The sequence below is a fragment of the Monodelphis domestica genome, chromosome 3 (assembly GCF_027887165.1).
Source record: "Monodelphis domestica isolate mMonDom1 chromosome 3, mMonDom1.pri, whole genome shotgun sequence".
Lineage (NCBI taxonomy): Eukaryota > Metazoa > Chordata > Mammalia > Didelphimorphia > Didelphidae > Monodelphis > Monodelphis domestica.
Window position 1 is genome coordinate 313,561,792 of NC_077229.1, and position 13,417 is coordinate 313,575,208.

Sequence of the window (13,417 nt, forward strand, 5' to 3'; positions counted from 1 at the left end):
ATCACCTTAACAGACCCAAACAATAGTGTCATCTATGCCACTTCCTCAAAATGCAGAAAAAAACTTTAAAAAATAACAAATAATTCTAGGTAAAATTCCCATGAGAAATGGGTATTCACAGAAGATAAATCTGATTTTTAAATTTTATTTTTCTAATAATTTTGTCATACGAGTTGTTCTGTTTCATACTGATGAAATACAATGAAATTTGTTTTGCAACCTAATTCAGCTCTTGACATCATTGAATTTGGGGGTCTTCTGTCAGTGAAAATGTATTATTGTTGTAGGCATTTTAAACAACATTCAACCTACACATCAGCCAACATCATGCCTCAAAAGTAATTATCTTTTTTTTTTCCTTTTGAAGATGAAAGTCACTAGCATTTTTCATTTATTCCTTTGATTATGTTTTATACTTAAAATAATTTGTTCTCTCTCTCTCTTTCTCTCTCTCTCTCTCTCTCTCTCTCTCTCTCTCTCTCTCTCTCTCTCTCTCTCTCTCTCTGTCTCTCTCTCTCTCTCTCTCTCTCTCTCTCTCTCTCTCTCTCTTCTCTCTCTCTCTCTCTCTCTCTCCCCCCCTCTCTCTCCCTGTCAAACCTTTCCAATGTCAACCTATGGATGTCACCCAAAAGTTCTTTCTGTATATAAGATTGTATTTACCATTTACCAAAGCAATATTTAAAAAATGAAAAAATTTGGACCTGGAAGGTAATAAATAACTAAACAAAACTTAGAAATAGGGTCTCCTGACAGTGTATTGCACTTGAAATTAGAAAAATAATTTTCAGACCCTGAAACTGTATAGCCTTTGATAAGTCACAAACATATTAAGTACTGATATTGATTTTTCCTTAACAAGTAAAGCAGTTTTTATAGAATGATGTTTTTTAGGGGACAAGGTTAACACTTGTTTTCCATATCGAAATGAGAAATGCTGTACGCGTGTGTGTGTGTGTGTGTGTGTGTGTGTGAGAGAGAGAGAGAGAGAGACAGAGACAGAGACAGAGACAGAGAGAGAAACTATTTACCCAGAGAAAATTGGAGCACAAATCCTGACTCAGTCACTTACTAGGTACATGACCCTGGACTTAACCTCTCTTTATCTCAGTTTCTTTATCTGTAATAAGGGGACAGTAATAAATTTCCCTCATTGGGTTGTTTTGAGATTCAAATGAGAAAACATGAAAAATACTTTGCATACCTTTAATCATTTAGTGGGGTGGGAGTAGTATTACTATATTTACAATTTATTTCCTATAGATTTTATGGAGCTATATAAAATGTAATCATATTCATAATGGATTGGGAGCTCTTCAGGAGATACTTCAGAAACATAAATATTTTGCAATCAAATAGACCATCTTGACCAGCAGCAATTAAACAGGGTTTTAAATTTGAGAGCATGTGCGTTATGAACCCTTGTATGGGAAGAGAAAGTAAGATGAGAGGTTGGGGATTCTGATGCTAACCAGAAGACAAAATACAATTGTAAACCCTGAGTAAAGGACTAGGAATTAGACATCACAACTATGATTGTAATGCATTGGCAATAATGTCAGGAATTTTAAAAATAAAAAGTAATTATAAGATATATTTCATGCCCAAATAATTTCAAGCTTATTGACCCCTTCAGTCCTTTTAAATGAGTCTAGATGACCTTACTTAAATGAATCACGCAATGTTACATGAGATTTAAGAGATGAATGCACTTTTGAAAATTAGAATAATAAGTAAAATGGATCTTTTAGGTTCAATTAGATACAGAAGTGAGTGTATTGGTTGGCACAAACTTAAGATGATTTTAAACTGCAAAAGACTTTTAAAAATATTGATAATATATTCTTCAATATTTAGTTGAAAGCACTTCGTGAAAGCACCACACATAATCCTCAGATATGAAAACTGCTGCCCTGAGTTTTAGGGCAGTATCATTGCCAGGACCTCAGTTTGAAATAGGAAATGAGCACACAGGTAGAACAGAAAATGGGGATGCAGAGGGTTCAATGTTATTGCAATTATGCAACCCATTCCAAAGCTCTAGTAACCATATTTTCTAAGTTCAAAAACTGAAACACAGTTAATCAAAGTTTTTGGTTTTTGATTTGTAAATTTAAAAATGAAATATTCATTAATTGGACTATTACAGAAAACTTGTACTTCAACCTTTTCAATTTCTATTGAAGATAGGTCCATTTTACTATTCTCCCCGCATCTTAACACTGAGATTACCTTTTCATCCCTTATACATCTTCTGGCTTCAACCACAGGCTATCCTATTTTTCTCACCACACAAAATTATGTCCTGGAGATTTTAAACCTAGAGATCTGCCCACAGACTTCTCTGTCATGATTGGTGACTTCCTTATCTAACCAGCTAATTCAAACTGACCTTATTCATGCTTCATGACAGTCCCTAACACCTTTCCAACTTTGTCTCATAAATAATTGTAGCCTCCCCTGATATCATCACTTCTCTTTTTCCCTCCTTCTACTATCTCTCCAGTTAATGAAAGTTAAGAAAATCAACTCTAACATTGTTCCTGGAAAAAATACCATCAATCTATTCATTGATGACCTTAGCCATAATTCTTGTAGTTTTCTGTACCAAGGAGCTCTTCCTTGACCCTCTGCAACACACACACTCCTGTTTGTGTTTGCTCTTTCTCCTTGAGAACATGAATTATCTTTATTTTGTATATTTTTATCTGATTTCATAGTATAGTACTTGGTATGTAGTATGTACTTTATAAATGCTATTTTGTTAATTCATTGTTTTCTCAATCCCCTTCTTCACTACCAACATTTAATACATTTATAAGTCATGTGAATTTCAACTATATTTCTCAGAATTTCATAAGAGCCTAGGTCATTAGGACAACACTCCCCCTTCCATACCACAATGTGTAAGTACTGTAAATTTCCCTCTTCTTCCAGCTTACCTTTATTTGTCATCTTCTTTGATTAGAATTTCAGTATCTTAAAGGAAGAGATTCTCTCACTTCCTCTTGTTTTTGCATTTTTTTACCCAACCATTCTATGTATCTGCCTATATCTCTCAGTTCATTCCCTTCTCTTCTTTTACACACAGTGTTCCAAGTTTTGGAACTTAATCAACTCCTTGTCTGCAATAGTGCAGTAAACTCTTTTTTTAACCTTACTTTCCATCTTAGAATTAATACTGTGTATTGGTTCTGTGAATTTCAAAACTACTCCACCCTATTCTGACCATTCTTTAAAAGATGGCATTTAGCTATTTCCTGATCAATAACAATAGAGATATTTGGAATAACAGAATCAGGTCTTGCAAACTACAATCTCCACCCTACTCAGGGTAACAAGATTAGGAAGGACTGCAGCAAAACTCAAGATTTAATTATTTGAGAATATGGCCTTCAACAGACATGTGCAAAAAAGGACAGACCTCTGGGCGGTCCTAGGTCAATCTAGAGCCACCATTGGCACATGTGAGATGCAGGAAGTGAGGTAGAGAACAGCCTCTGGAATTCTCAGGACTTCCTGTGAGGAGAGCTAGAGGTAGTTGGAACCTGGTGCTTGGAGTTGAGGAGCCTGTGGACTGTTTTTCTCCAGATTGGTCACGTGAGTGATAAGGACTGATCTCTTTCCTTGCCTTGGCTATCCAGGGTCTTAAAGCCCACTTTGGCTCAGCCTGAGCAGAGTGGGTATTTAAACCTCTGTCCTTCTCTCTCCTTTTCTTCTCTCTCTCCCTCTCTCTTTCCCTCTAATACTTTTTTCTTCCTGTTTGTAATTAAAACATCATAAAAAAAAAGTTTGCAGCTGACGAATATTTCATTTAGGAATTACATAGCTGAATTCCTTGGCGACCTTAAATTAATATATATACCAGTCTTTAAAAGTGATTTCACTATCACAGTTCCAAGGTAGCAGAGTGATAAGGACTAGACAATGGGAGTTAGGTGACTTGCTCAGAGTCACACAACTAGGATGTCTCTAAGGTCAGATTTGAACCCAGGCCTTCTGACTATATAGGCTTGACTCTTAATCAACTGAAGCCATCTAGCTGCTCCCATGCAATAAACTCTTAACGGTATGGCCTTTCTTTTCATCTACCTCCTCTCTAGTCTATATTCCACACATCTGCCTGATTGAGGTTCCTACAACACAGACCTGCCATGTCACTACTCTTATCAAAAATTAGCAATGACTCCCTATTGGTTCCATAATAAATTACATTTAAAGCCCTCCACATTATGACAGTAATTCTGAGGTCAAAAGAAGAAGGTCCAGACCTTGACCTTCTTGCCAAACAGAGAGAAGGTAGACAAGAAAAGCCATTTCATAGTACAATCTCTGTTACTGAACATTGTTAAGGAGATTGTTGAAGAATATGGGCAATATTGATGGAAAAGAGTACAAAGTAAAAGAGGAAAGAACCAAAGCAGTAAAAGCTTGGTATGAAATTCAACTCATGTTATTCCAAGAACATTATAGATGCAATCTCAGGGAGAATAACAAATAGATTCAATATAGAAGAAATTTGCTTCATACTTCTAAAAAGAATAATGTAGAGAATGTTAGACTGGAAGTGAGTAACACGATTTAAAATTGTGCTTCTAAGAGGTATTTGATCCTGGACAAGTCATTCATCTTCTCCCAAACATCATCTGTAAAATGGGAATCACAATAGTACCTATCTCACTGGGCTATTGCAGTGATTGAATGAGATAATATTAAAAAAAAATAATTTGGAAAATAAGCCAGTATAAAATATAATATTATTTATTTTTATTATTTTATAGTAATCTGCCCTCATTACCAATGACAGGCAAGACCATCATTCTACTCTAGTAACTCTACTACATTAGTAACTTAAATAGAATTAAAGAAGGTGAAATCAGGAATTGATCAACTAGTATTTGTTAATCTGTGTGCCAGGCACTGTATTAAGTACTGAGGATAAAAAGTTAATAAATGAAAAAATTCCCTATTGTCAAGGCAATAATCAACCTGATCAGGTATACACAGAATGTATACACAATCTTGCGGAAATCTGGGGGTCAATTTTCAATGAATTTTAAAGAAAGTATACTCCAAAATAAAGAATAAAATCTAGAAGATATTATTATACCAAAACTGGTGACTAATATATTTTATGAAATAAGAAATCTATAGAAATGAGAAATTTAGTTGTTGCTGATATATAAAATCCTTTTGGAAATAGTCTAAGAACCATTTTTCACAAATTGTTTTAATTAATAAAAGTATATATATATATATATATATATGTGTGTGTGTGTGTGTGTGTGTGTGTGTGTGTGTGTGTGTGTATGTATATATACATATCCTTCCAATCCAATCCAAAGAGAATGAGTAGATGAGGGGAATGATATGATTACTGTCTGGACAAAATGTAGCAAAACTTTTGTTAAAGTATGTACTATTATTCTAATGGGCGGGGGAGAAACATCAAGATATCACTTAGCTATGTAACTGGGGCATCAAGTATAGAGTTTAAATAGAAAATTCTTCTAGTTAATGGGGAGTACAAGCCACAGCCCTGACCCCTTGGCTCTATGATGAGTGGTTGGAAAGGATTTAGAAAGTAAGAGATTCTTCTTTCATGAATCAAGACAGCCCACATAGGGTTTCAGTCTCTCTTTAGGAAAGAACAGACTTCAGAGGCAGATATGTAGGGGAGAGTTGGTTCTTTAGCATCCCCTTGATTAGATTACTTTTTTTACATTTAATTTTAATTCTATATTTTTTCAATTACATGTAAATAAAAATTAATATTCTTTAAAAATATTTGAGTTCCAAATTCTCTCTAACTACCCCCTTCTCCTTGAGAAAGTAAGATATTTGATATAGTTCATGCATATGCAGTCATGCAAAATATTTCCATATTGGATTTGTCATGAAAGAAAATGCAGACAAAAATAATAAAGTCCAAAAAATGCTTCTACATGCCAGTTCTTTCTCTAGAGTGGAATAGCATTTTAAAATAAATAATTTAATATATGATTTTAAATAAATCCTTCAGAATTATCTTGGGTCTTTATGTTGCTAATAGCTAAGTCATTCATAGTTAATCATCCTAACAACATTACTATTACTGGTTAAAATGTCCCCCTGGTTCTGATCATTTCACTTTGCAACAGTTAATGTAAATCTTCTTAGTTTTTTCCAAAACCATCCTGCATGCTATTTCTTATAGAACAATACCATTCCATCACAATCAGATGCCAAAATATATTCAACCATTCTCCAGTTAATAAAAATCTTCTCAATTTCTAATTTTTTGCCAACATAAAAAGATCTGCTACAAATATTTTTGTACCTATAGGTCCTTTTACTTTTTTTATTTAATCTCTTCAAGTATATGGAGTATTGTGGAGTGAAGGGTATCATGCAGTTTTATAGTCCTTGAATCACAGTTTCAAATTAAGTCCCAGAATGGCTGGATCAGATCACAACCTCACCAACAGTTTATTAGAGGTTTATTTTTCCACATTTCCTCCATCATGTGTTATTTTGGTTTTCTATCATATTAGGCTATCCAATAGGGGTGAGGGTGGTATCTCAGAGTAATTTTAATTTGCATTTCTCTAACCAAGAGTAATTTAGAGTATTTTTCATGTGACAATAGATACCTGAAAACTGCCTGTTTATGAATACAAAAATCAACTTCAGAAGTTGTAAAGAAAAGACCAGAACTAAGTGGAAAGTTTTATATCCCACCAAAAAGATCAAGAGAAACATGAAAAGGTAAATAAGAAAGAGAGAGAAAAGGGGAAAAATGTTTTTTTTTATTAAAACTTACTTCTTTAAGGGCTACAATTAGATCGAATTATATGTTTATTAATATATGGGGAAATGTTATTTGTAACTTTCAAAAATTATATTCACGAATATAGTAAATATTAGAAGAATCATTCACAGGAAGAGTTTGGGGTAATAAGTACTATAAAATGATATGCAAAAAAAAAAGAAAAAGGAAGGGGGGAATTGAAGATGGCACCAAGAAATACTTGAAGAAACAAAATAAATAGGATAATCTTTATCACACGAAGATCCGCATGGGAAGGGGAGGGGAAGAATACTCTTAAAAGAAGGAGAGGAAGAGAGTGCTAATAGATAATACTTAAACCTTACTCTCAGTGAAATCAGTTCTGAGAGGGAGGAGCATCTAGATCCATTGGAGTCTTGAATTCTATTTTATCCTACAGGGAAAGTGAGAAGGGAAAACTAAGGGGGGTAGAGTGGAGTACAAAAGGGAGGGGAAAAGAGAGGGGGAGGGAACTTAACAGACCCTAAAAAATAAGAAGGGAACAAAAAGGGAGGGGCCAGAAAGGGAAGCATATTAAGGGAGGGAATTAGGGGGACTGATTAAAAGCAAAACACTGGTTTAAAAGGACATAGGAAAAGAAGAAAGGATAGAACTAGGAGAGGATATCAAAATGCTGGGGAATACACAAGTGACAATCATAACTTTGAACATGAATGGGAGGAACTCACTCATAAAATGAAAACAAATAGGAGAGTGGATTAGAATCCAAAATCCTACCATATGTTGTCTACAAGAAACACATCTGAGGCAGGTAGATACTCACAGGATCAGAATTAAAGCCTGGAGCAAGACCTATTGGACCTCAACTGATAGAAAGAAGGCAGAAGTTGTAATCATGATATCTGACAAAGCCAGAGTAAAAATAGATCTGATTAAAAGGGATAGGGAAGGTAAATATATCCTGATAAAAGGAAGCATAGACAATGAGGAAATATCACTAATCAAGATGTATCCACCAAATGGTATAGCATCCAAATTTCTAAAAAAAGAAACTAGTGGAATTGAAGGAGGAAATAGTAAAACTATACTAGTGGGAGACTTGAACCTACCACTAACAAATTTAGATAAATCAAAAAAAAAATAAATAAGAAAGAGGTAAAAGATGCGAATTAAATCTTAGAAAAATTAGAGAAAAATTAGATATATGGAGAAAAATAAATAGGGACAAAAAGGAATACACCTTCTTTTCAATAGCACATGGTACATTCACAAAGACTGACCATGTACTAGGTCATAAAAACATGGCAAACAAATGCAGAAAGCAGAAATAATAAATGCAACCTTTTCAGATCATAATGCAATAATAATAATGATCAGTAAGGGGACATGGAGAGCCAAATCAAAAATTAATTGAAGATTAAATAATATGATTCTCTGAAATTGGTTAGAGAACAAATCAGAGAAACAATAATTTCATTGAAGAAAATGACAATGATGAGACATCCTTTCAAAATCTATGCGATGCAGCCAAAGAAGTACTCAAGGGGAAATTTATATTCTTGAGTTCATATGTTAACAAATTAAGGAGCGGAAGTCAATGAATTGGACATGCAAATCAAAAAAACTTGAAAGCGAACAAATTAAAAATTCCCAGAAGAAAATGAAATTAGAGATCCTAAAAATTAAGGGAGAAATGAATAAAATTGAAAGTGAAAAAACTATTGAACTAATAAATTAGACTATCAGCTGGCATTTTGAAAAAACAAACAAAATAGACAAAGTACTGGTCAATCTAATAAAAAAGGAAAGAAGAAAACCAAATTAACAGTATCATAGATGAAAAGGAGACCTCACGCCCAGTGAAGAGGAAATTAAGGCAATACTTAAGAACTATTTTGCCCAATTATATGGCAACAAATATGGTAATCTAGGTGATATGGATGAATATTTACAAAAATATAAATTTCCTAGGATAACAGAAGAAGAAATAGAATTCTTAAATAATCCCATATCAGAAAAAGAAATTAAACAAGCCATCAAAGAACTCCCTAAGAAAAATCCCCAGGGCCTAATGGATTCACAAGTAAATTATATCAAATATTCAAAGAAAAGTTAATCCCAATACTATTCAAACTATTTGATATAATAAGCAAAGAGGGAGTTCTACCAAATTACTTTTATGACACAAATATGGTACTGATTTCAAAGCCAGGCAGGTCAAAAAGAGAGACAGAAAAGTACAGATCAATCTCCTTAATGAACATAGATGCAAAAATATTAAATAGGATACTAGCAAAAAGACTCCAGCAAGTCATCAGGAGGGTTATTCACTATGTGATCAGGTGGGATTTATAGCTCAAAATTAGGAAAACCATCCACATAATTGATCATTTCAACAAGCAAATCAACAAAAATCACATGACTATCTCAATAGAGGAAGAAAAAGCCTTTCACAAAATACAAAACTCATTCCTATTGAAAACACTATAAAGTATAGGAATAGAAGGTTCTTTCTTTAGAATAATAAATAGTATTTATTTAAAACCATCAGCCAACATCATCTTCAATGGTGATAAACTAGATGCATTCCCAATAAGATCAGGAGTGAAACAAAGATGTCCATTATCACTGCTGTTATTTAACATTGTACTAGAAACACTAGCAGTAGCAATTAGAGAAAAAAAAAGAAATTGAAGGTATTAAAATTGGCAATGAGGAGACAAAACTATCTGCCAAGACAAACTCAGGAACTATATGAACACAACTACAATTTGAAAAACATTAAGTACAAAATAACTGAATTAGGAAAAAAAAACATTTGGAAGAACAAAGAATCAAGGATATCCAGGGAAATTATTTTAAAAATGTGAAGGAAGGTGGCCTTGCAGATCTCAAACTATACTATAAAGCAGTGGTCATCAAAACAATATGGTACTAGCTAAGAGACAGAAAGGAGGATCAGTGGAATAGACTTGGGGTAAGTGACCTCAGCAAGACAATCTATGATAAACCCAAAGATCCCAGCTTTTGGGACAAAAATCCACTGTTTGATAAAACTGCTGGGAAACAGTGGATTTTTGTCCCAAAAGATAAAAGACAGTGAGGGAAAGATTAGCTTTGGATCAACACCTCACATCTTATACCAAGATAAACTCAGAATGGATGAATAACTTGAACATAAAGAAGAAAACTTTAAGTAAATTAGGTGAACACAGAATAGTATACTTGTCAAACATTTGGGAAAGGAAAGATTTTAAAACCAAGCAAGATTTAGAAAAAGTCACAAAATGTAAAATCAATAATTTTAACTACATCAAATTAAAAAGTTTTTGACAAACAAAACCAATGTAACTAAAATCAGAAGGGAAACAACAAACTGGGAAACAATCTTCATAAAAACCTCTGACAAAGGTTTAATTACTCAAATTTACAAAGATCTAAATCAATTGTACAAAAAATCAAGCCATTCTCCAATTGATAATGGGCAAGGGACATGAATAGGCAATTTTTAGATAAAGAAATCAAAACTATTAATAAGCACATGAAAAAGTGTTCTGAATCTCTTATAATCAGAGAGATGCAAATCAAAACAACTCCAAGGTATCACCTCACACCTAGCAGATTGGCTAACATGACAGCTATGGAACGTAATGAATGCTGGAGGGGATGTGGCAAAGTAGGGACATTAATTCATTGCTGGTGGGGTTGTGAATTGATCCAACCATTCTGGAGGGCAATTTGGAACTATGCCCAAAAGGTGATAAAAGACTGTCTGCCCTTCGATCCAGCCGTAGCACTGCTGGGTTTGTACCCCAAAGAGATAATAAGGAAAAAGACTTGTACAAGAATATTCATAGCTGCGCTCTTTGTGGTGGCCAAAAATTGGAACAAAAATTGGAAAATGAGGGGATGCCCTTCAATTGGGGAATGGCTGAACAAATTGTGGTATATGTTGGTGATGGAATACTATTGTGCTCAAAGGAATAATAAAGTGGAGGAATTCCATGGAGACTGGAACAACCTCCAGGAAGTGATGCAGAGTGAAAGGAGCAGAACCAGGAAAACATTGTTCACAGAGACTGATACACTGTGGTACAATCGAACATAATGTACTTCTCCATTAGTGTCAATGCAATGTCCCTGAACAATCTGCAGGGATCTAGGAGAAAAAACACTATCCACAAGCAGAGGATAAACTGTGGGAGTAAAAACACTGATGAAACGCAACTGTTTGACTATAGGGGTTGAGGGAATACGATTGAGGAGAGACTAAATGAACACCCTAATGTAACTACCAACAACATGGAAATGGGTTCGAATCAAGGACACATGTGATACCCAGTGGAATTGCACGTCAGCTATGAGAGGGGTGGTGGGATGGGGGGAGGAAAAGAAAATGATCTTTGTTTCTAATGAATAATGTTTGAAAATGACCAAATAAAATAATGTTTAAAAGGAAAAATAAAAGCTGTACACCATAATCTTCAAAGATTTGGAAGAAGAGAAGTACTGATGAAAGAAGGTTAGGAAAAGAAGTAAAGAAAAAAAGTCTATTCTCTTCTTCAAACTAATGTTAAGATTCTCTCCAGAAGTTGACAGATCACCACCTTCTAAATCAGGGGTCCCCAAATTACTGCCTGTAGGGCACATGCAGACTCCTGAGGCCATTTATCTGGCCCCTGCCACACTTCCAGAAAGGGCATCTCTTTTACTAGTGGTCAGAGAGAAGATCCCTGTATGTGGTGGCACCATAAAGTGCTGCTTCGCTCACATACAGTACTACTTCCAGTGACATTATCCTTTGCGTGGCACCTTGCAATGGAAGACATCAGTATGGTGAGCAGCAATCTCACCCCCTCTAAGAGGAGATATACTGTGTATACTGCTACCCGGTAGAGTGGTGGCGGTGATGGGCCTGTGCAAAGTGTGGCAGGCCCATCACAGCCAGTGCTGCAGCCTCCGCTATACCAGACAATGGTATACAGATTTGTTCATAGTTTTGTTTTGATAGTCCAGCCCCCCAATGGTCTGAGGGACAGTGAACTGGCCCCCTGTGTAAAAAGTTTGGGGACCCCTGCTCTAAATCATGGGTAAACAAATTAGCCTATTTTTTCCAACAAGAAATAATTCCGGTGATACAAAAAGAATGTTACAGCATAAACACACACAGATTACCATGTTTAACTTCTTTACCCCTTAAAACCAAGTTTCCCTCATGAAATACAACATATCACCCCACACCTAGCAGATTGGCTAACATAACAGCAAAGGAAAGTAATGAATGCTGGAGGGGATGTGGCAAAGTAGGGACATTAATTCATTGCTGGTGGAATTGTGAACTGATCCAACCATTCTGGAGAGCAATTTGGAACTATGCCCAAAGGGTGACAAAAGAAAGTCTGCCCTTTGATCCTGCCATAGCACTGCTGGGTTTGTACCCCAAAGAGATAATGGAGAAAAAGACTTGTACAAGAATATTCATAGCTGCGCTCTTTGTGGTGGCCAAAAAAGTGGATAATGAGGGGATGCCCTTTGATTGGGGAATGGCTGAACAAATTGTGGTATATGTTGGTGATGGAATACTATTGTGCTAAAAGGAATAATGAACCAGAAGAATTCCATGGGAACTGAAAAGACCTCCAGGAATTGATGCAGAGTGAAAGGAGCAGAACCAGGAGAACATCGTACACAGAGACTGATACACTGTGGTACAATTGAATGTAATGGTCTTCTCCATTAGTGGCAATGCAGTGACCCTGAACAACCCAGAGGGATCTATGAGAAAGAACACTATCACCATTCAGAGGAAAACTGTGGGGAAAGAAACAGAAGAAAAACAACTGCTTTATTATAGGGGTCAAGGGGATATGATTGGGAATATAGACCCTAAATGAACATCCCAGTGCAAACATCAACTGCATGGAAATAGGTTCTGATCAAGCACACATGTTATACTCAGTGGAATTTTGTGTAGGCTACAGGAAGGGCAGGGGGACAAGAGGGAGGAATAGAATACGATTTTTGTAACCAAGGAATAATGTTTTAAATTGAGCAAATTAAAAAAAAAAAATAAAAGCCTAGCTCTTTTCCCCAATTGATTTTTGTAAGATCAGAATTGGTACCACTTGGATGCTGGGTCCTTTACCTCAGGCTTGGTGGAGAGATGTCTAACCATTCAAAGGCACTGTGTCCTTTCCTGGTGACCTTCCCATTTCCTCTACTCCTTAGTTCTTTGGTCTAGCACCAACAGTTCAGAACCTGTTTTCCCTGGCACAAGTAGTTCAAAATTTTATAGCTCTGATGCTTCTTGGTTTCAATCCTCTAGCAGGCTTTTGTCCCTCAATGGCTGTGGCCAATCCCATCCAATAAACATTCAATGCCTTCTATGTTCAAGATACTGCGCTAAGTGCTGGAGATGTAATTAATAAAGAAAAGATAGTCCCTGTCCTCAAAAAGCTTATGATATATTGGAAAGCAGGATAGATAATACACAAAAGGAGTCAGAAAAGGTTGGAAAAGATACAGAATCTGAGGAGCATCTTGTTCCCTGGAACTGAAAAAAGGCAGAGCAGCAGATGCAGAGTACAGTGGGCCAAAAAGTCCAGTTTCTGCTTTCTATGAAGGAAGGCATTGGGAGGATGTTGATATTCC